Source organism: Triturus cristatus, unplaced genomic scaffold (assembly GCF_964204655.1).
Source record: "Triturus cristatus unplaced genomic scaffold, aTriCri1.1 SCAFFOLD_105, whole genome shotgun sequence".
NCBI lineage: Eukaryota > Metazoa > Chordata > Amphibia > Caudata > Salamandridae > Triturus > Triturus cristatus.
In genome coordinates this window covers 803859-828043 of record NW_028187897.1, presented here as the reverse complement: position 1 = coordinate 828043, position 24185 = coordinate 803859, and positions in this window count along the sequence as shown.

The following is a 24185-nucleotide window of genomic DNA, read 5'->3' as shown; positions in this document are numbered from 1 at the left end:
ACTCGTGGCGCGCAGGTGCTGGTCCAGGGCTCATCAGCCCAATCGGCTCAAGGGAGCCTTAATACAATCAAAAATCTGATTGGCCGCACTCTGCTCGTCCTACCAGCGTGTTACCCCAAGGAATTGTGGTCCATGAAGTGGCGACGGCGAATACTCCTGTGCCAAAGTTTTAAGTGAAAGTAAGTGTCGCGTTAGCCATCCCTGGACACGTGTTTCGAGGTAGTTTCCTCTCGTCAGCAGGGAGTAGGTAGGTGTGTGGGGTTGCCGCGTAGACTGCCAAAAAAGTATTCTCAGGTAAAGTACCACTCATGGCGCGCAGGTGCTGGTCCAGGGCTCGTCAGCCCAATCGGCTCAAGGGAGCCTTAATACAATAAAAAATCCGATTGGCCGCACTCTGCTCGTCCTACCAGCGTGTTACCCCAAGGAATTGTGGTCCATGAAGTGGCGACGGCGAATACGCCTGTGCAAAAGTTTTAAGTGAAAGTAAGTGTCGCGTTAGCCATCCCTGGACACGTGTTTCGAGGTAGTTGCCTCTCGTCAGCAGGGAGTAGGTATGTGTGTGGGGTTGCCGCGTAGACTGCCAAAAAAGTATTCTCAGGTAAAGTACCACTCATGGTGCGCAGGTGCTGATCCAGGGCTCGTCAGCCCAATCGGCTCAAGGGAGCCTTAATACAATCAAAAATCCGATTGGCCGCACTCTGCTCATCCTACCAACGTGTTACCCCAAGGAATTGTGGTACATGAAGTGGCGACGGCGAATACGCCTGTGCCAAAGTTTTAAGTGAAAGTAAGTGTTGCGTTAGCCATCCTTGGACACGTGTTTCGAGGTAGTTGCCTCTCGTCAGCAGGGAGTAGGTATGTGTGTGGGGTTGCCGCGTAGACTGCCAAAAAAGTATTCTCAGGTAAAGTACCACTCATGGCGCGCAGGTGCAGGTCCAGGGCTCGTCAGCCCAATCGGCTAAAGGGAGCCTTAATACAATCAAAAATCGGATTGGCCGCACTCTGCTCGTCCTACCAGCGTGTTACCCCAAGGAATTGTGGTCCATGAAGTGCCGACGGCGAATACGCCTGTGCCAAACTTTTAAGTGAAAGTAAGTGTCGCGTTAGCCATCCCTGGACACATGTTTCGAGGTAGTTGCCTCTCGTCAGCAGGGAGTAGGTATGTGTGTGGAGTTGCCGCGTGGACTGCCAAAAAAGTATTCTCAGGTAAAGTACCACTCGTGGCGCGCAGGTGCTGGTCCAGGGCTCATCAGCCCAATCGGCTCAAGGGAGCCTTAATACAATCAAAAATCTGATTGGCCGCACTCTGCTCGTCCTACCAGCGTGTTACCCCAAGGAATTGTGGTCCATGAAGTGGCGACGGCGAATACTCCTGTGCCAAAGTTTTAAGTGAAAGTAAGTGTCGCGTTAGCCATCCCTGGACACGTGTTTCGAGGTAGTTTCCTCTCGTCAGCAGGGAGTAGGTAGGTGTGTGGGGTTGCCGCGTAGACTGCCAAAAAAGTATTCTCAGGTAAAGTACCACTCATGGCGCGCAGGTGCTGGTCCAGGGCTCGTCAGCCCAATCGGCTCAAGGGAGCCTTAATACAATAAAAAATCCGATTGGCCGCACTCTGCTCGTCCTACCAGCGTGTTACCCCAAGGAATTGTGGTCCATGAAGTGGCGACGGCGAATACGCCTGTGCAAAAGTTTTAAGTGAAAGTAAGTGTCGCGTTAGCCATCCCTGGACACGTGTTTCGAGGTAGTTGCCTCTCGTCAGCAGGGAGTAGGTATGTGTGTGGGGTTGCCGCGTAGACTGCCAAAAAAGTATTCTCAGGTAAAGTACCACTCATGGTGCGCAGGTGCTGATCCAGGGCTCGTCAGCCCAATCGGCTCAAGGGAGCCTTAATACAATCAAAAATCCGATTGGCCGCACTCTGCTCATCCTACCAACGTGTTACCCCAAGGAATTGTGGTACATGAAGTGGCGACGGCGAATACGCCTGTGCCAAAGTTTTAAGTGAAAGTAAGTGTCGCGTTAGCCATCCCTGGACACGTGTTTCGGGGTAGTTGCCTATCGTCAGCAGGGAGTAGGTATGTGTGTGGGGTTGCCGCGTAGACTGCAAAAAAAGTATTCTCAGGTAAAGTAGCACTCATGGCGCGCAGGTGCTGGTCCAGGGCTCGTCAGCCCAATCGGCTCAAGGGAGCCTTAATACAATAAAAAATCTGATTGGCCGCACTCTGCTCATCCTACCAACGTGTTACCCCAAGGAATTGTGGTACATGAAGTGGCGACGGCGAATACGCCTGTGCCAAAGTTTTAAGTGAAAGTAAGTGTCGCGTTAGCCATCCCTGGACACGTGTTTCGGGGTAGTTGCCTATCGTCAGCAGGGAGTAGGTATGTGTGTGGGGTTGCCGCGTAGACTGCAAAAAAAGTATTCTCAGGTAAAGTAGCACTCATGGCGCGCAGGTGCTGGTCCAGGGCTCGTCAGCCCAATCGGCTCAAGGGAGCCTTAATACAATAAAAAATCCGATTGGCCGCACTCTGCTCGTCCTACCAGCGTGTTACCCCAAGGAATTGTGGTCCATGAAGTGGCGACGGCGAATACGCCTGTGCCAAAGTTTTAGGTGAAAGTAAGTGTTGCGTTAGCCATCCTTGGACACGTGTTTCGAGGTAGTTGCCTCTCGTCAGCAGGGAGTAGGTATGTGTGTGGGGTTGCCGCGTAGACTGCCAAAAAAGTATTCTCAGGTAAAGTACCACTCATGGCGCGCAGGTGCAGGTCCAGGGCTCGTCATCCCAATCGGCTAAAGGGAGCCTTAATACAATCAAAAATCGGATTGGCCGCACTCTGCTCGTCCTACCAGCGTGTTACCCCAAGGAATTGTTGTCCATGAAGTGCCGACGGCGAATACGCCTGTGCCAAACTTTTAAGTGAAAGTAAGTGTCGCGTTAGCCATCCCTGGACACATGTTTCGAGGTAGTTGCCTCTCGTCAGCAGGGAGTAGGTATGTGTGTGGAGTTGCCGCGTGGACTGCCAAAAAAGTATTCTCAGGTAAAGTACCACTCGTGGCGCGCAGGTGCTGGTCCAGGGCTCATCAGCCCAATCGGCTCAAGGGAGCCTTAATACAATCAAAAATCTGATTGGCCGCACTCTGCTCGTCCTACCAGCGTGTTACCCCAAGGAATTGTGGTCCATGAAGTGGCGACGGCGAATACTCCTGTGCCAAAGTTTTAAGTGAAAGTAAGTGTTGCGTTAGCCATCCCTGGACACGTGTTTCGAGGTAGTTGCCTCTCGTCAGCAGGGAGTAGGTATGTGTGTGGGGTTGCCGCGTAGACTGCCAAAAAAGTATTCTCAGGTAAAGTACCACTCATGGCGCGCAGGTGCTGGTCCAGGGCTCGTCAGCCCAATCGGCTCAAGGGAGCCTTAATACAATCAAAAATCCGATTGGCTGCACTCTGCTCGTCCTACCAGCGTGTTACCCCAAGGAATTGTGGTCCATGAAGTGGCGACGGCGAATACGCCTGTGCCAAAGTTTTAAGTGAAAGTAAGTGTCGCGTTAGCCATCCATGGACACGTGTTTCGAGGTAGTTGCCTCTCGTCAGCAGGGAGTAGGTATATGTGTGGGGTTGCCGTGTAGACTGTCAAAAAAGTATTCTCAGGTAAAGTACCACTCATGGCGCGCAGGTGCTGGTCCCGGGCTCGTCAGCCCAATCGGCTCAAGGGAGCCTTAATACAATCAAAAATCCGATTGGCCGCACTCTGTTCGTCCTACCAGCGTGTTACCCCAAGGAACTGTGGTCCATGAAGTGGCGACGGCGAATACGCCTGTGCCAAAGTTTTAAGTGAAAGTAAGTGTCGCGTTAGCCATCCCTGGACACGTGTTTCGAGGTAGTTGCCTCTCGTCAGCAGGGAGTAGGTATGTGTGTGGAGTTGCCGCGTGGACTGCCAAAAAAGTATTCTCAGGTAAAGTACCACTCGTGGCGCGCAGGTGCTGGTCCAGGGCTCATCAGCCCAATCGGCTCAAGGGAGCCTTAATACAATCAAAAATCTGATTGGCCGCACTCTGCTCGTCCTACCAGCGTGTTACCCCAAGGAATTGTGGTCCATGAAGTGGCGACGGCGAATACTCCTGTGCCAAAGTTTTAAGTGAAAGTAAGTGTTGCGTTAGCCATCCCTGGACACGTGTTTCGAGGTAGTTGCCTCTCGTCAGCAGGGAGTAGGTATGTGTGTGGGGTTGCCGCGTAGACTGCCAAAAAAGTATTCTCAGGTAAAGTACCACTCATGGCGCGCAGGTGCTGGTCCAGGGCTCGTCAGCCCAATCGGCTCAAGGGAGCCTTAATACAATCCAAAATCCGATTGGCTGCACTCTGCTCGTCCTACCAGCGTGTTACCCCAAGGAATTGTGGTCCATGAAGTGGCGACGGCGAATACGCCTGTGCCAAAGTTTTAAGTGAAAGTAAGTGTCGCGTTAGCCATCCATGGACACGTGTTTCGAGGTAGTTGCCTCTCGTCAGCAGGGAGTAGGTATATGTGTGGGGTTGCCGTGTAGACTGTCAAAAAAGTATTCTCAGGTAAAGTACCACTCATGGCGCGCAGGTGCTGGTCCCGGGCTCGTCAGCCCAATCGGCTCAAGGGAGCCTTAATACAATCAAAAATCCGATTGGCCGCACTCTGTTCGTCCTACCAGCGTGTTACCCCAAGGAACTGTGGTCCATGAAGTGGCGACGGCGAATACGCCTGTGCCAAAGTTTTAAGTGAAAGTAAGTGTCGCGTTAGCCATCCCTGGACACGTGTTTCGAGGTAGTTGCCTCTCGTCAGCAGGGAGTAGGTATGTGTGTGGGGTTGCCGCGTAGACTGCCAAAAAAGTATTCTCAGGTAAAGTACCACTCATGGCGCGCAGGTGCTGGTCCAGGGCTCGTCAGCCCAATCGGCTCAAGGGAGCCTTAATACAATAAAAAATCCGATTGGCCGCACTCTGCTCGTCCTACCAGCGTGTTACCCCAAGGAATTGTGGTCCATGAAGTGGCGACGGCGAATACGCCTGTGCAAAAGTTTTAAGTGAAAGTAAGTGTCGCGTTAGCCATCCCTGGACACGTGTTTCGAGGTAGTTGCCTCTCGTCAGCAGGGAGTAGGTATGTGTGTGGGGTTGCCGCGTAGACTGCCAAAAAAGTATTCTCAGGTAAAGTACCACTCATGGTGCGCAGGTGCTGATCCAGGGCTCGTCAGCCCAATCGGCTCAAGGGAGCCTTAATACAATCAAAAATCCGATTGGCCGCACTCTGCTCATCCTACCAGCGTGTTACCCCAAGGAATTGTGGTCCATGAAGTGGCGACGGCGAATACGCCTGTGCCAAAGTTTTAAGTGAAAGTAAGTGTCGCGTTAGCCATCCCTGGACACGTGGTTCGGGGTAGTTGCCTCTCGTCAGCAGGGAGTAGGTATGTGTGTGGGGTTGCCGCGTAGACTGCAAAAAAAGTATTCTCAGGTAAAGTAGCACTCATGGCGCGCAGGTGCTGGTCCAGGGCTCGTCAGCCCAATCGGCTCAAGGGAGCCTTAATACAATCAAAAATCCGATTGGCCGCACTCTGCTCGTCCTACCAGCGTGTTACCCCAAGGAACTGTGGTCCATGAAGTGGCGACGGCGAATAAGCCTGTGCCAAAGTTTTAAGTGAAAGTAAGTGTCGCGTTAGCCATCCCTGGACACGTGTTTCGAGGTAGTTGCCTCTCGTCAGCAGGGAGTAGGTAGGTGTGTGGGGTTGCCGCGTAGACTGCCAAAAAAGTATTCTCAGGTAAAGTACCACTCATGGCGCGCAGGTGCTGGTCCAGGGCTCGTCAGCCCAATCGGCTCAAGGGAGCCTTAATACAATAAAAAATCCGATTGGCCGCACTCTGCTCGTCCTACCAGCGTGTTACCCCAAGGAATTGTGGTCCATGAAGTGGCGACGGCGAATACGCCTGTGCAAAAGTTTTAAGTGAAAGTAAGTGTCGCGTTAGCCATCCCTGGACACGTGTTTCGAGGTAGTTGCCTCTCGTCAGCAGGGAGTCGGTATGTGTGTGGGGTTGCCGCGTAGACTGCCAAAAAAGTATTCTCAGGTAAAGTACCACTCATGGTGCGCAGGTGCTGGTCCAGGGCTCGTCAGCCCAATCGGCTCAAGGGAGCCTTAATACAATCAAAAATCCGATTGGCCGCACTCTGCTCGTCCTACCAGCGTGTTACCCCAAGGAATTGTGGTCCATGAAGTGGCGACGGCGAATACGCCTGTGCCAAAGTTTTAAGTGAAAGTAAGTGTCGCGTTAGCCATCCCTGGACACGTGTTTCGAGGTAGTTGCCTCTCATCAGCAGGGAGTTGGTATGTGTGTGGGGTTGCCGCGTAGACTGCTAAAAAAGAATTCTCAGGTAAAGTACCACTCATGGCGCGCAGGTGCTGGTCCAGGGCTCGTCAGCCCAATCGGCTCAAGGGAGCCTTAATACAATCAAAAATCCGATTGGCCGCACTCTGCTCGTCCTACCAGCGTGTTACCCCAAGGAATTGTGGTCCATGAAGTGGCGACGGCGGATACGCGTGTGCCAAAGTTTTAAGTGAAAGTAAGTGTCGCGTTAGCCATCCCTGGACACGTGTTTCGAGGTAGTTGCCTCTCGTCAACAGGGAGTAGGTATGTGTGTGGGGTTGCCGCGTAGACTGCCAAAAAAGTATTCTCAGGTAAAGTACCACTCATGGCGCGCAGGTGCTGGTCCAGGGCTAGTCAGCCCAATCGGCTCAAGGGAGCCTTAATACAATCAAAAATCCGATTGGACGCACTCTGCTCATCCTACCAGCGTATTACCCCAAGGAATTGTGGTCCATGAAGTGGCGACGGCGAATACGCCTGTGCCAAAGTTTTAAGTGAAAGTAAGTGTCGCGTTAGCCATCCCTGGACACGTGTTTCGAGGTAGTTGCCTTTCGTCAGCAGGGAGTAGATATGTGTGTGGGGTTGCCGCGTAGACTGCCAAAAAAGTATTCTCAGGTAAAGTACCACTCATGGCGCGCAGGTGCTGGTCCAGGGCTCGTCAGCCCAATCGGCTCAAGGGAGCCTTAATACAATCAAAAATCCGATTGGCCGCACTCTGCTCGTCCTACCAGCGTGTTACCCCAAGGAATTGTGGTCCATGGAGTGACGACGGCAAATACGCCTGTGCCAAAGTTTTAAGTGAAAGTAAGTGTCGCGTTAGCCATCCCTGGACACGTGTTTCGAGGTAGTTGCCTCTCGTCAGCAGGGAGTAGGTATGTGTGTGGGGTTGCCGCGTAGACTGTCAAAAAAGTATTCTCAGGTAAAGTACCACTCATGGCGCGCAGGTGCTGGTCCAGGGCTCGTCAGCCCAATCGGCTCAAGGGAGCCTTAATACAATCAAAAATCCGATTGGCCGCACTCTGCTCGTCCTACCAGCGTGTTACCCCAAGGAACTGTGGTCCATGAAGTGGCAACGGCGAATACGCCTGTGCCAAAGTTTTAAGTGAAAGTAAGTGTCGCGTTAGCCATCCCTGGACACGTGTTTCGAGGTAGTTGCCTCTCGTCAGCAGGGAGTAGGTATGTGTGTGGGGTTGCCGCGTAGACTGCCAAAAAAGTATTCTCAGGTAAAGTACCACTCATGGCGCGCAGGTGCTGGTCCAGGGCTCGTCAGCCCAATCGGCTCAAGGGAGCCTTAATACAATCAAAAATCCGATTGGCCGCACTCTGCTCGTCCTACCAGCGTGTTACCCCAAGGAATTGTGGTCCATGAAGTGGCGACGGCAAATACGCCTGTGCCAAAGTTTTAAGTGAAAGTAAGTGTCGCGTTAGCCATCCCTGGACACGTGTTTCGAGGTAGTTGCCTCTCGTCAGCAGGGAGTAGGTATGTGTGTGGGGTTGCCGCGTAGACTGCCAAAAAAGTATTCTCAGGTAAAGTACCACTCATGGCGCGCAGGTGCTGATCCAGGGCTCGTCAGCTCAATCGGCTCAAGGGAGCCTTAATACAATAAAAAATCCGATTGGCCGCACTCTGCTCGTCCTACCAGCGTGTTACCCCAAGGAATTGTGGTCCATGAAGTGGCGACGGCGAATACGCCTGTGCCAAAGTTTTAAGTGAAAGTAAGTGTCGTGTTAGCCATCCCTGGACACGTGTTTCGAGGTAGTTGCCTCTCGTCAGCAGGGAGTAGGTATGTGTGTGGGGTTGCCGCGTAGACTGCCAAAAAAGTATTCTCAGGTAAAGTACCACTCATGGCTCGCAGGTGCTGGTCCAGGGCTCGTCAGCCCAATCGGCTCAAGGGAGCCTTAATACAATCAAAAATCCGATTGGCCGCACTCTGCTCATCCTACCAGCGTGTTACCCCAAGGAATTGTGGTCCATGAAGTGGCGACGGCGAATACGCCTGTGCCAAAGTTTTAAGTGAAAGTAAGTGTCGCGTTAGCCATCCCTGGACACGTGTTTCGGGGTAGTTGCCTCTCGTCAGCAGGGAGTAGGTATGTGTGTGGGGTTGCCGCGTAGACTGCAAAAAAAGTATTCTCAGGTAAAGTAGCACTCATGGCGCGAAGGTGCTGGTCCAGGGCTCGTCAGCCCAATCGGCTCAAGGGAGCCTTAATACAATAAAAAATCCGATTGGCCGCACTCTGCTCGTCCTACCAGCGTGTTACCCCAAGGAATTGTGGTCCATGAAGTGGCGACGGCGAATACGCCTGTGCCAAAGTTTTAAGTGAAAGTAAGTGTTGCGTTAGCCATCCTTGGACACGTATTTCGAGGTAGTTGCCTCTCGTCAGCAGGGAGTAGGTATGTGTGTGGGGTTGCCGCGTAGACTGCAAAAAAAGTATTCTCAGGTAAAGTACCACTCATGGCGCGCAGGTGCTGGTCCAGGGCTCGTCAGCCCAATCGGCTCAAGGGAGCCTTAATACAATCAAAAATCCGATTGGCCGCACTCTGCTCGTCCTACCAGCGTGTTACCCCAAGGAATTGTGGTCCATGAAGTGGCGACGGCGAATACGCCTGTGCCAAAGTTTTAAGTGAAAGTAAGTGTCGCGTTAGCCATCCCTGGACACGTGTTTCGGGGTAGTTGCCTCTCGTCAGCAGGGAGTAGGTATGTGTGTGGGGTTGCCGCGTAGACTGCAAAAAAAGTATTCTCAGGTAAAGTAGCACTCATGGCGCGCAGGTGCTGGTCCAGGGCTCGTCAGCCCAATCGGCTCAAGGGAGCCTTAATACAATAAAAAATCCGATTGGCCGCACTCTGCTCGTCCTACCAGCGTGTTACCCCAAGGAATTGTGGTCCATGAAGTGGCGACGGCGAATACGCCTGTGCCAAAGTTTTAAGTGAAAGTAAGTGTCGCGTTAGCCATCCCTGGACACGTGTTTCGAGGTAGTTGCCTCTCGTCAGCAGGGAGTAGGTATGTGTGTGGGGTTGCCGCGTAGACTGTCAAAAAAGTATTCTCAGGTAAAGTACCACTCATGGCGCGCAGGTGCTGGTCCAGGGCTAGTCAGCCCAATCGGCTCAAGGGAGCCTTAATACAATCAAAAATCCGATTGGCCGCACTCTGCTCGTCCTACCAGCGTGTTACCCCAAGGAACTGTGGTCCATGAAGTGGCAACGGCGAATACGCCTGTGCCAAAGTTTTAAGTGAAAGTAAGTGTCGCGTTAGCCATCCCTGGACACGTGTTTCGAGGTAGTTGCCTCTCGTCAGCAGGGAGTAGGTATGTGTGTGGGGTTGCCGCGTAGACTGCTAAAAAAGAATTCTCAGGTAAAGTACCACTCATGGCGCGCAGGTGCTGGTCCAGGGCTCGTCAGCCCAATCGGCTCAAGGGAGCCTTAATACAATCAAAAATCCGATTGGCCGCACTCTGCTCGTCCTACCAGCGTGTTACCCCAAGGAATTGTGGTCCATGAAGTGGCGACGGCGGATACGCGTGTGCCAAAGTTTTAAGTGAAAGTAAGTGTCGCGTTAGCCATCCCTGGACACGTGTTTCGAGGTAGTTGCCTCTCGTCAACAGGGAGTAGGTATGTGTGTGGGGTTGCCGCGTAGACTGCCAAAAAAGTATTCTCAGGTAAAGTACCACTCATGGCGCGCAGGTGCTGGTCCAGGGCTAGTCAGCCCAATCGGCTCAAGGGAGCCTTAATACAATCAAAAATCCGATTGGACGCACTCTGCTCATCCTACCAGCGTATTACCCCAAGGAATTGTGGTCCATGAAGTGGCGACGGCGAATACGCCTGTGCCAAAGTTTTAAGTGAAAGTAAGTGTCGCGTTAGCCATCCCTGGACACGTGTTTCGAGGTAGTTGCCTTTCGTCAGCAGGGAGTAGATATGTGTGTGGGGTTGCCGCGTAGACTGCCAAAAAAGTATTCTCAGGTAAAGTACCACTCATGGCGCGCAGGTGCTGGTCCAGGGCTCGTCAGCCCAATCGGCTCAAGGGAGCCTTAATACAATCAAAAATCCGATTGGCCGCACTCTGCTCGTCCTACCAGCGTGTTACCCCAAGGAATTGTGGTCCATGGAGTGACGACGGCAAATACGCCTGTGCCAAAGTTTTAAGTGAAAGTAAGTGTCGCGTTAGCCATCCCTGGACACGTGTTTCGAGGTAGTTGCCTCTCGTCAGCAGGGAGTAGGTATGTGTGTGGGGTTGCCGCGTAGACTGTCAAAAAAGTATTCTCAGGTAAAGTACCACTCATGGCGCGCAGGTGCTGGTCCAGGGCTCGTCAGCCCAATCGGCTCAAGGGAGCCTTAATACAATCAAAAATCCGATTGGCCGCACTCTGCTCGTCCTACCAGCGTGTTACCCCAAGGAACTGTGGTCCATGAAGTGGCAACGGCGAATACGCCTGTGCCAAAGTTTTAAGTGAAAGTAAGTGTCGCGTTAGCCATCCCTGGACACGTGTTTCGAGGTAGTTGCCTCTCGTCAGCAGGGAGTAGGTATGTGTGTGGGGTTGCCGCGTAGACTGCCAAAAAAGTATTCTCAGGTAAAGTACCACTCATGGCGCGCAGGTGCTGGTCCAGGGCTCGTCAGCCCAATCGGCTCAAGGGAGCCTTAATACAATCAAAAATCCGATTGGCCGCACTCTGCTCGTCCTACCAGCGTGTTACCCCAAGGAATTGTGGTCCATGAAGTGGCGACGGCAAATACGCCTGTGCCAAAGTTTTAAGTGAAAGTAAGTGTCGCGTTAGCCATCCCTGGACACGTGTTTCGAGGTAGTTGCCTCTCGTCAGCAGGGAGTAGGTATGTGTGTGGGGTTGCTGCGTAGACTGCCAAAAAAGTATTCTCAGGTAAAGTACCACTCATGGCGCGCAGGTGCTGATCCAGGGCTCGTCAGCTCAATCGGCTCAAGGGAGCCTTAATACAATAAAAAATCCGATTGGCCGCACTCTGCTCGTCCTACCAGCGTGTTACCCCAAGGAATTGTGGTCCATGAAGTGGCGACGGCGAATACGCCTGTGCCAAAGTTTTAAGTGAAAGTAAGTGTCGTGTTAGCCATCCCTGGACACGTGTTTCGAGGTAGTTGCCTCTCGTCAGCAGGGAGTAGGTATGTGTGTGGGGTTGCCGCGTAGACTGCCAAAAAAGTATTCTCAGGTAAAGTACCACTCATGGCTCGCAGGTGCTGGTCCAGGGCTCGTCAGCCCAATCGGCTCAAGGGAGCCTTAATACAATCAAAAATCCGATTGGCCGCACTCTGCTCATCCTACCAGCGTGTTACCCCAAGGAATTGTGGTCCATGAAGTGGCGACGGCGAATACGCCTGTGCCAAAGTTTTAAGTGAAAGTAAGTGTCGCGTTAGCCATCCCTGGACACGTGTTTCGGGGTAGTTGCCTCTCGTCAGCAGGGAGTAGGTATGTGTGTGGGGTTGCCGCGTAGACTGCAAAAAAAGTATTCTCAGGTAAAGTAGCACTCATGGCGCGCAGGTGCTGGTCCAGGGCTCGTCAGCCCAATCGGCTCAAGGGAGCCTTAATACAATAAAAAATCCGATTGGCCGCACTCTGCTCGTCCTACCAGCGTGTTACCCCAAGGAATTGTGGTCCATGAAGTGGCGACGGCGAATACGCCTGTGCCAAAGTTTTAAGTGAAAGTAAGTGTTGCGTTAGCCATCCTTGGACACGTATTTCGAGGTAGTTGCCTCTCGTCAGCAGGGAGTAGGTATGTGTGTGGGGTTGCCGCGTAGACTGCAAAAAAAGTATTCTCAGGTAAAGTACCACTCATGGCGCGCAGGTGCTGGTCCAGGGCTCGTCAGCCCAATCGGCTCAAGGGAGCCTTAATACAATCAAAAATCCGATTGGCCGCACTCTGCTCGTCCTACCAGCGTGTTACCCCAAGGAATTGTGGTCCATGAAGTGGCGACGGCGAATACGCCTGTGCCAAAGTTTTAAGTGAAAGTAAGTGTCGCGTTAGCCATCCCTGGACACGTGTTTCGGGGTAGTTGCCTCTCGTCAGCAGGGAGTAGGTATGTGTGTGGGGTTGCCGCGTAGACTGCAAAAAAAGTATTCTCAGGTAAAGTAGCACTCATGGCGCGCAGGTGCTGGTCCAGGGCTCGTCAGCCCAATCGGCTCAAGGGAGCCTTAATACAATAAAAAATCCGATTGGCCGCACTCTGCTCGTCCTACCAGCGTGTTACCCCAAGGAATTGTGGTCCATGAAGTGGCGACGGCGAATACGCCTGTGCCAAAGTTTTAAGTGAAAGTAAGTGTCGCGTTAGCCATCCCTGGACACGTGTTTCGAGGTAGTTGCCTCTCGTCAGCAGGGAGTAGGTATGTGTGTGGGGTTGCCGCGTAGACTGTCAAAAAAGTATTCTCAGGTAAAGTACCACTCATGGCGCGCAGGTGCTGGTCCAGGGCTAGTCAGCCCAATCGGCTCAAGGGAGCCTTAATACAATCAAAAATCCGATTGGCCGCACTCTGCTCGTCCTACCAGCGTGTTACCCCAAGGAACTGTGGTCCATGAAGTGGCAACGGCGAATACGCCTGTGCCAAAGTTTTAAGTGAAAGTAAGTGTCGCGTTAGCCATCCCTGGACACGTGTTTCGAGGTAGTTGCCTCTCGTCAGCAGGGAGTAGGTATGTGTGTGGGGTTGCCGCGTAGACTGCCAAAAAAGTATTCTCAGGTAAAGTACCACTCATGGCGCGCAGGTGCTGGTCCAGGGCTCGTCAGCCCAATCGGCTCAAGGGAGCCTTAATACAATAAAAAATCCGATTGGCCGCACTCTGCTCGTCCTACCAGCGTGTTACCCCAAGGAATTGTGGTCCATGAAGTGGCGACGGCGAATACGCCTGTGCCAAAGTTTTAAGTGAAAGTAATTGTCGCGTTAGCCATCCCTGGACACGTGTTTCGAGGTAGTTGCCTCTCGTCAGCAGGGAGTAGGTATGTGTGTGGGGTTGCCACGTAGACTGCCAAAAAAGTATTCTCAGGTAAAGTACCACTCATGGTGCGCAGGTGCTGATCCAGGGCTCGTCAGCCCAATCGGCTCAAGGGAGCCTTAATACAATCAAAAATCCGATTGGCCACACTCTGCTCGTCCTACCAGCGTGTTACCCCAAGGAATTGTGGTCCATGAAGTGGCGACGGCGAATACGCCTGTGCCAAAGTTTTAAGTGAAAGTAAGTGTCGCGTTAGCCATCCCTGGACACGTGTTTCGGGGTAGTTGCCTATCGTCAGCAGGGAGTAGGTATGTGTGTGGGGTTGCCCCGTAGACTGCAAAAAAAGTATTCTCAGGTAAAGTAGCACTCATGGCGCGCAGGTGCTGGTCCAGGGCTCGTCAGCCCAATCGGCTCAAGGGAGCCTTAATACAATAAAAAATCCGATTGGCCGCACTTTGCTCGTCCTACCAGCGTGTTACCCCAAGGAATTGTGGTCCATGAAGTGGCGACGGCGAATACGCCTGTGCCAAAGTTTTAAGTGAAAGTAAGTGTTGCGTTAGCCATCCTTGGACACGTGTTTCGAGGTAGTTGCCTCTCGTCAGCAGGGAGTAGGTATGTGTGTGGGGTTGCCGCGTAGACTGCCAAAAAAGTATTCTCAGGTAAAGTACCACTCATGGCCCGCAGGTGCTGGTCCAGGGCTCGTCAGCCCAATCGGCTAAAGGGAGCCTTAATACAATCAAAAATCGGATTGGCCGCACTCTGCTCGTCCTACCAGCGTGTTACCCCAAGGAATTGTGGTCCATGAAGTGCCGACGGCGAATACGCCTGTGCCAAACTTTTAAGTGAAAGTAAGTGTCGCGTTAGCCATCCCTGGACACATGTTTCAAGGTAGTTGCCTCTCGTCAGCAGGGAGTAGGTATGTGTGTGGAGTTGCCGCGAGGACTGCCAAAAAAGTACTCTCAGGTAAAGTACCACTCGTGGCGCGCAGGTGCTGGTCCAGGGCTCATCAGCCCAATCGGCTCAAGGGAGCCTTAATACAATCAAAAATCTGATTGGCCGCACTCTGCTCGTCCTACCAGCGTGTTACCCCAAGGAATTGTGGTCCATGAAGTGGCGACGGCGAATACTCCTGTGCCAAAGTTTTAAGTGAAAGTAAGTGTCGCGTTAGCCATCCCTGGACACGTGTTTCGAGGTAGTTGCCTCTCGTCAGCAGGGAGTAGGTATGTGTGTGGGGTTGCCGCGTAGACTGCCAAAAAAGTATTCTCAGGCAAAGTACCACTCATGGCGCGCAGGTGCTGGTCCAGGGCTCGTCAGCCCAATCGGCTCAAGGGAGCCTTAATACAATCAAAAATCCGATTGGCCGCACTCTGCTTGTCCTACCAGCGTGTTACCCCAAGGAATTGTGGTCCATGAAGTGGCGACGGCGAATACGCCTGTGCCAAAGTTTTAAGTGAAAGTAAGTGTCGCGTTAGCCATCCCTGGACACGTGTTTCGAGGTAGTTGCCTCTCATCAGCAGGGAGTAGGTATGTGTGTGGGGTTGCCGTGTAGACTGTCAAAAAAGTATTCTCAGGTAAAGTACCACTCATGGCGTGCAGGTGCTGGTCCAGGGCTCGTCAGCCCAATCGGCTCAAGGGAGCCTTAATACAATCAAAAATCCGATTGGCCGCACTCTGCTCGTCCTACCAGCGTGTTACCCCAAGGAACTGTGGTCCATGAAGTGGCGACGGCGAATACGCCTGTGCCAAAGTTTTAAGTGAAAGTAAGTGTCGCGTTAGCCATCCCTGGACACGTGTTTCGAGGTAGTTGCCTCTCGTCAGCAGGGAGTAGGTATGTGTGTGGGGTTGCCGCGTAGACTGCCAAAAAAGTATTCTCAGGTAAAGTACCACTCATGGCGCGCAGGTGCTGGTCCAGGGCTCGTCAGCCCAATCGGCTCAAGGGAGCCTTAATACAATAAAAAATCCGATTGGCCGCACTCTGCTCGTCCTACCAGCGTGTTACCCCAAGGAATTGTGGTCCATGAAGTGGCGACGGCGAATACGCCTGTGCAAAAGTTTTAAGTGAAAGTAAGTGTCGCGTTAGCCATCCCTGGACACGTGTTTCGAGGTAGTTGCCTCTCGTCAGCAGGGAGTAGGTATGTGTGTGGGGTTGCCGCGTAGACTGCCAAAAAAGTATTCTCAGGTAAAGTACCACTCATGGTGCGCAGGTGCTGATCCAGGGCTCGTCAGCCCAATCGGCTCAAGGGAGCCTTAATACAATCAAAAATCCGATTGGCCGCACTCTGCTCATCCTACCAGCGTGTTACCCCAAGGAATTGTGGTCCATGAAGTGGCGACGGCGAATACGCCTGTGCCAAAGTTTTAAGTGAAAGTAAGTGTCGCGTTAGCCATCCCTGGACACGTGTTTCGAGGTAGTTGCCTCTCGTCAGCAGGGAGTAGGTATGTGTGTGGGGTTGCCACGTAGACTGCCAAAAAAGTATTCTCAGGTAAAGTACCACTCATGGTGCGCAGGTGCTGATCCAGGGCTCGTCAGCCCAATCGGCTCAAGGGAGCCTTAATACAATCAAAAATCCGATTGGCCACACTCTGCTCGTCCTACCAGCGTGTTACCCCAAGGAATTGTGGTCCATGAAGTGGCGACGGCGAATACGCCTGTGCCAAAGTTTTAAGTGAAAGTAAGTGTCGCGTTAGCCATCCCTGGACACGTGTTTCGGGGTAGTTGCCTATCGTCAGCAGGGAGTAGGTATGTGTGTGGGGTTGCCCCGTAGACTGCAAAAAAAGTATTCTCAGGTAAAGTAGCACTCATGGCGCGCAGGTGCTGGTCCAGGGCTCGTCAGCCCAATCGGCTCAAGGGAGCCTTAATACAATAAAAAATCCGATTGGCCGCACTTTGCTCGTCCTACCAGCGTGTTACCCCAAGGAATTGTGGTCCATGAAGTGGCGACGGCGAATACGCCTGTGCCAAAGTTTTAAGTGAAAGTAAGTGTTGCGTTAGCCATCCTTGGACACGTGTTTCGAGGTAGTTGCCTCTCGTCAGCAGGGAGTAGGTATGTGTGTGGGGTTGCCGCGTAGACTGCCAAAAAAGTATTCTCAGGTAAAGTACCACTCATGGCCCGCAGGTGCTGGTCCAGGGCTCGTCAGCCCAATCGGCTAAAGGGAGCCTTAATACAATCAAAAATCGGATTGGCCGCACTCTGCTCGTCCTACCAGCGTGTTACCCCAAGGAATTGTGGTCCATGAAGTGCCGACGGCGAATACGCCTGTGCCAAACTTTTAAGTGAAAGTAAGTGTCGCGTTAGCCATCCCTGGACACATGTTTCAAGGTAGTTGCCTCTCGTCAGCAGGGAGTAGGTATGTGTGTGGATTTGCCGCGAGGACTGCCAAAAAAGTACTCTCAGGTAAAGTACCACTCGTGGCGCGCAGGTGCTGGTCCAGGGCTCATCAGCCCAATCGGCTCAAGGGAGCTTTAATACAATCAAAAATCTGATTGGCCGCACTCTGCTCGTCCTACCAGCGTGTTACCCCAAGGAATTGTGGTCCATGAAGTGGCGACGGCGAATACTCCTGTGCCAAAGTTTTAAGTGAAAGTAAGTGTCGCGTTAGCCATCCCTGGACACGTGTTTCGAGGTAGTTGCCTCTCGTCAGCAGGGAGTAGGTATGTGTGTGGGGTTGCCGCGTAGACTGCCAAAAAAGTATTCTCAGGCAAAGTACCACTCATGGCGCGCAGGTGCTGGTCCAGGGCTCGTCAGCCCAATCGGCTCAAGGGAGCCTTAATACAATCAAAAATCCGATTGGCCGCACTCTGCTTGTCCTACCAGCGTGTTACCCCAAGGAATTGTGGTCCATGAAGTGGCGACGGCGAATACGCCTGTGCCAAAGTTTTAAGTGAAAGTAAGTGTCGCGTTAGCCATCCCTGGACACGTGTTTCGAGGTAGTTGCCTCTCATCAGCAGGGAGTAGGTATGTGTGTGGGGTTGCCGTGTAGACTGTCAAAAAAGTATTCTCAGGTAAAGTACCACTCATGGCGCGCAGGTGCTGGTCCAGGGCTCGTCAGCCCAATCGGCTCAAGGGAGCCTTAATACAATCAAAAATCCGATTGGCCGCACTCTGCTCGTCCTACCAGCGTGTTACCCCAAGGAACTGTGGTCCATGAAGTGGCGACGGCGAATACGCCTGTGCCAAAGTTTTAAGTGAAAGTAAGTGTCGCGTTAGCCATCCCTGGACACGTGTTTCGAGGTAGTTGCCTCTCGTCAGCAGGGAGTAGGTATGTGTGTGGGGTTGCCGCGTAGACTGCCAAAAAAGTATTCTCAGGTAAAGTACCACTCATGGCGCGCAGGTGCTGGTCCAGGGCTCGTCAGCCCAATCGGCTCAAGGGAGCCTTAATACAATAAAAAATCCGATTGGCCGCACTCTGCTCGTCCTACCAGCGTGTTACCCCAAGGAATTGTGGTCCATGAAGTGGCGACGGCGAATACGCCTGTGCAAAAGTTTTAAGTGAAAGTAAGTGTCGCGTTAGCCATCCCTGGACACGTGTTTCGAGGTAGTTGCCTCTCGTCAGCAGGGAGTAGGTATGTGTGTGGGGTTGCCGCGTAGACTGCCAAAAAAGTATTCTCAGGTAAAGTACCACTCATGGTGCGCAGGTGCTGATCCAGGGCTCGTCAGCCCAATCGGCTCAAGGGAGCCTTAATACAATCAAAAATCCGATTGGCCGCACTCTGCTCATCCTACCAGCGTGTTACCCCAAGGAATTGTGGTCCATGAAGTGGCGACGGCGAATACGCCTGTGCCAAAGTTTTAAGTGAAAGTAAGTGTTGCGTTAGCCATCCCTGGACACGTGTTTCGGGGTAGTTGCCTCTCGTCAGCAGGGAGTAGGTATGTGTGTGGGGTTGCCGCGTAGACTGCAAAAAAAGTATTCTCAGGTAAAGTAGCACTCATGGCACGCAGGTGCTGGTCCAGGGCTCGTCAGCCCAATCGGCTCAAGGGAGCCTTAATACAATCAAAAATCCGATTGGCCGCACTCTGCTCGTCCTACCAGCGTGTTACCCCAAGGAACTGTGGTCCATGAAGTGGCGACGGCGAATAAGCCTGTGCCAAAGTTTTAAGTGAAAGTAAGTGTCGCGTTAGCCATCCCTAGACACGTGTTTCGAGGTAGTTGCCTCTCGTCAGCAGGGAGTAGGTAGGTGTGTGGGGTTGCCGAGTAGACTGCCAAAAAAGTATTCTCAGGTAAAGTACCACTCATGGCGCGCAGGTGCTGGTCCAGGGCTCGTCAGCCCAATCGGCTCAAGGGAGCCTTAATACAATAAAAAATCCGATTGGCCGCACTCTGCTCGTCCTACCAGCGTGTTACCCCAAGGAATTGTGGTCCATGAAGTGGCGACGGCGAATACGCCTGTGCAAAAGTTTTAAGTGAAAGTAAGTGTCGCGTTAGCCATCCTTGGACACGTATTTCGAGGTAGTTGCCTCTCGTCAGCAGGGAGTAGGTATGTGTGTGGGGTTGCCGCGTGGACTGCCAAAAAAGTATTCTCAGGTAAAGTACCACTCATGGCGCGCAGGTGCTGGTCCAGGGCTCGTCAGCCCAATCGGCTCAAGGGAGCCTTAATACAATCAAAAATCCGATTGGCCGCACTCTGCTCGTCCTACCAGCGTGTTACCCCAAGGAATTGTGGTCCATGAAGTGGCGACGGCGAATACGCCTGTGCCAAAGTTTTAAGTGAAAGTAAGTGTCGCGTTAGCCATCCCTGGACACGTGTTTCGAGGTAGTTGCCTCTCATCAGCAGGGAGTTGGTATGTGTGGGGGGTTGCCGCGTAGACTGCTAAAAAAGAATTCTCAGGTAAAGTACCACTCATGGCGCGCAGGTGCTGGTCCAGGGCTCGTCAGCCCAATCGGCTCAAGGGAGCCTTAATACAATCAAAAATCCGATTGGCCGCACTCTGCTCGTCCTACCAGCGTGTTACCCCAAGGAATTGTGGTCCATGAAGTGGCGACGGCGGATACGCGTGTGCCAAAGTTTTAAGTGAAAGTAAGTGTCGCGTTAGCCATCCCTGGACACGTGTTTCGAGGTAGTTGCCTCTCGTCAACAGGGAGTAGGTATGTGTGTGGGGTTGCCGCGTAGACTGCCAAAAAAGTATTCTCAGGTAAAGTACCACTCATGGCGCGCAGGTGCTGGTCCAGGGCTAGTCAGCCCAATCGGCTCAAGGGAGCCTTAATACAATCAAAAATCCGATTGGACGCACTCTGCTCATCCTACCAGCGTATTACCCCAAGGAATTGTGGTCCATGAAGTGGCGACGGCGAATACGCCTGTGCCAAAGTTTTAAGTGAAAGTAAGTGTCGCGTTAGCCATCCCTGGACACGTGTTTCGAGGTAGTTGCCTTTCGTCAGCAGGGAGTAGATATGTGTGTGGGGTTGCCGCGTAGACTGCCAAAAAAGTATTCTCAGGTAAAGTACCACTCATGGCGCGCAGGTGCTGGTCCAGGGCTCGTCAGCCCAATCGGCTCAAGGGAGCCTTAATACAATCAAAAATCCGATTGGCCGCACTCTGCTCGTCCTACCAGCGTGTTACCCCAAGGAATTGTGGTCCATGAAGTGGCGACGGCGAATACGCCTGTGCCAAAGTTTTAAGTGAAAGTAAGTGTCGCGTTAGCCATCCCTGGACACGTGTTTCGGGGTAGTTGCCTCTCGTCAGCAGGGAGTAGGTATGTGTGTGGGGTTGCCGCGTAGACTGCAAAAAAAGTATTCTCAGGTAAAGTAGCACTCATGGCGCGCAGGTGCTGGTCCAGGGCTCGTCAGCCCAATCGGCTCAAGGGAGCCTTAATACAATAAAAAATCCGATTGGCCGCACTCTGCTCGTCCTACCAGCGTGTTACCCCAAGGAATTGTGGTCCATGAAGTGGCGACGGCGAATACGCCTGTGCCAAAGTTTTAAGTGAAAGTAGGTGTCGCGTTAGCCATCCCTGGACACGTGTTTCGAGGTAGTTGCCTCTCGTCAGCAGGGAGTAGGTATGTGTGTGGGGTTGCCGCGTAGACTGTCAAAAAAGTATTCTCAGGTAAAGTACCACTCATGGCGCGCAGGTGCTGGTCCAGGGCTAGTCAGCCCAATCGGCTCAAGGGAGCCTTAATACAATCAAAAATCCGATTGGCCGCACTCTGCTCGTCCTACCAGCGTGTTACCCCAAGGAACTGTGGTCCATGAAGTGGCAACGGCGAATACGCCTGTGCCAAAGTTTTAAGTGAAAGTAAGTGTCGCGTTAGCCATCCCTGGACACGTGTTTCGAGGTAGTTGCCTCTCGTCAGCAGGGAGTAGGTATGTGTGTGGGGTTGCCGCGTAGACTGCCAAAAAAGTATTCTCAGGTAAAGTACCACTCATGGCGCGCAGGTGCTGGTCCAGGGCTCGTCAGCCCAATCGGCTCAAGGGAGCCTTAATACAATAAAAAATCCGATTGGCCGCACTCTGCTCGTCCTACCAGCGTGTTACCCCAAGGAATTGTGGTCCATGAAGTGGCGACGGCGAATACGCCTGTGCCAAAGTTTTAAGTGAAAGTAAGTGTCGCGTTAGCCATCCCTGGACACGTGTTTCGAGGTAGTTGCCTCTCGTCAGCAGGGAGTAGGTATGTGTGTGGGGTTGCCACGTAGACTGCCAAAAAAGTATTCTCAGGTAAAGTACCACTCATGGCGCGCAGGTGCTGATCCAGGGCTCGTCAGCCCAATCGGCTCAAGGGAGCCTTAATACAATCAAAAATCCGATTGGCCACACTCTGCTCGTCCTACCAGCGTGTTACCCCAAGGAATTGTGGTCCATGAAGTGGCGACGGCGAATACGCCTGTGCCAAAGTTTTAAGTGAAAGTAAGTGTTGCGTTAGCCATCCTTGGACACGTATTTCGAGGTAGTTGCCTCTCGTCAGCAGGGAGTAGGTATGTGTGTGGGGTTGCCGCGTAGACTGCAAAAAAAGTATTCTCAGGTAAAGTACCACTCATGGCGCGCAGGTGCTGGTCCAGGGCTCGTCAGCCCAATCGGCTCAAGGGAGCCTTAATACAATCAAAAATCCGATTGGCCGCACTCTGCTCGTCCTACCAGCGTGTTACCCCAAGGAATTGTGGTCCATGAAGTGGCGACGGCGAATACGCCTGTGCCAAAGTTTTAAGTGAAAGTAAGTGTTGCGTTAGCCATCCCTGGACACGTGTTTCGGGGTAGTTGCCTCTCGTCAGCAGGGAGTAGGTATGTGTGTGGGGTTGCCGCGTAGACTGCAAAAAAAGTATTCTCAGGTAAAGTAGCACTCATGGCGCGCAGGTGCTGGTCCAGGGCTCGTCAGCCCAATCGGCTCAAGGGAGCCTTAATACAATAAAAAATCCGATTGGCCGCACTCTGCTCGTCCTACCAGCGTGTTACCCCAAGGAATTGTGGTCCATGAAGTGGCGACGGCGAATACGCCTGTGCCAAAGTTTTAAGTGAAAGTAAGTGTCGCGTTAGCCATCCCTGGACACGTGTTTCGAGGTAGTTGCCTCTCGTCAGCAGGGAGTAGGTATGTGTGTGGGGTTGCCACGTAGACTGCCAAAAAAGTATTCTCAGGTAAAGTACCACTCATGGTGCGCAGGTGCTGATCCAGGGCTCGTCAGCCCAATCGGCTCAAGGGAGCCTTAATACAATCAAAAATCCGATTGGCCACACTCTGCTCGTCCTACCAGCGTGTTACCCCAAGGAATTGTGGTCCATGAAGTGGCGACGGCGAATACGCCTGTGCCAAAGTTTTAAGTGAAAGTAAGTGTCGCGTTAGCCATCCCTGGACACGTGTTTCGGGGTAGTTGCCTATCGTCAGCAGGGAGTAGGTATGTGTGTGGGGTTGCCCCGTAGACTGCAAAAAAAGTATTCTCAGGTAAAGTAGCACTCATGGCGCGCAGGTGCTGGTCCAGGGCTCGTCAGCCCAATCGGCTCAAGGGAGCCTTAATACAATAAAAAATCCGATTGGCCGCACTTTGCTCGTCCTACCAGCGTGTTACCCCAAGGAATTGTGGTCCATGAAGTGGCGACGGCGAATACGCCTGTGCCAAAGTTTTAAGTGAAAGTAAGTGTTGCGTTAGCCATCCTTGGACATGTGTTTCGAGGTAGTTGCCTCTCATCAGCAGGGAGTAGGTATGTGTGTGGGGTTGCCGCGTAGACTGCCAAAAAAGTATTCTCAGGTAAAGTACCACTCATGGCCCGCAGGTGCTGGTCCAGGGCTCGTCAGCCCAATCGGCTAAAGGGAGCCTTAATACAATCAAAAATCGGATTGGCCGCACTCTGCTCGTCCTACCAGCGTGTTACCCCAAGGAATTGTGGTCCATGAAGTGCCGACGGCGAATACGCCTGTGCCAAACTTTTAAGTGAAAGTAAGTGTCGCGTTAGCCATCCCTGGACACATGTTTCAAGGTAGTTGCCTCTCGTCAGCAGGGAGATGGTATGTGTGTGGAGTTGCCGCGAGGACTGCCAAAAAAGTACTCTCAGGTAAAGTACCACTCGTGGCGCGCAGGTGCTGGTCCAGGGCTCATCAGCCCAATCGGCTCAAGGGAGCCTTAATACAATCAAAAATCTGATTGGCCGCACTCTGCTCGTCCTACCAGCGTGTTACCCCAAGGAATTGTGGTCCATGAAGTGGCGACGGCGAATACTCCTGTGCCAAAGTTTTAAGTGAAAGTAAGTGTCGCGTTAGCTATCCCTGGACACGTGTTTCGAGGTAGTTGCCTCTCGTCAGCAGGGAGTAGGTATGTGTGTGGGGTTGCCGCGTAGACTGCCAAAAAAGTATTCTCAGGCAAAGTACCACTCATGGCGCGCAGGTGCTGGTCCAGGGCTCGTCAGCCCAATCGGCTCAAGGGAGCCTTAATACAATCAAAAATCCGATTGGCCGCACTCTGCTTGTCCTACCAGCGTGTTACCCCAAGGAATTGTGGTCCATGAAGTGGCGACGGCGAATACGCCTGTGCCAAAGTTTTAAGTGAAAGTAAGTGTCGCGTTAGCCATCCCTGGACACGTGTTTCGAGGTAGTTGCCTCTCATCAGCAGGGAGTAGGTATGTGTGTGGGGTTGCCGTGTAGACTGTCAAAAAAGTATTCTCAGGTAAAGTACCACTCATGGCGCGCAGGTGCTGGTCCAGGGCTCGTCAGCCCAATCGGCTCAAGGGAGCCTTAATACAATCAAAAATCCGATTGGCCGCACTCTGCTCGTCCTACCAGCGTGTTACCCCAAGGAACTGAGGTCCATGAAGTGGCGACGGCGAATACGCCTGTGCCAAAGTTTTAAGTGAAAGTAAGTGTCGCGTTAGCCATCCCTGGACACGTGTTTCGAGGTAGTTGCCTCTCGTCAGCAGGGAGTAGGTATGTGTGTGGGGTTGCCGCGTAGACTGCCAAAAAAGTATTCTCAGGTAAAGTACCACTCATGGCGCGCAGGTGCTGGTCCAGGGCTCGTCAGCCCAATCGGCTCAAGGGAGCCTTAATACAATAAAAAATCCGATTGGCCGCACTCTGCTCGTCCTACCAGCGTGTTACCCCAAGGAATTGTGGTCCATGAAGTGGCGACGGCGAATACGCCTGTGCAAAAGTTTTAAGTGAAAGTAAGTGTCGCGTTAGCCATCCCTGGACACGTGTTTCGAGGTAGTTGCCTCTCGTCAGCAGGGAGTAGGTATGTGTGTGGGGTTGCCGCGTAGACTGCCAAAAAAGTATTCTCAGGTAAAGTACCACTCATGGTGCGCAGGTGCTGATCCAGGGCTCGTCAGCCCAATCGGCTCAAGGGAGCCTTAATACAATCAAAAATCCGATTGGCCGCACTCTGCTCATCCTACCAGCGTGTTACCCCAAGGAATTGTGGTCCATGAAGTGGCGACGGCGAATACGCCTGTGCCAAAGTT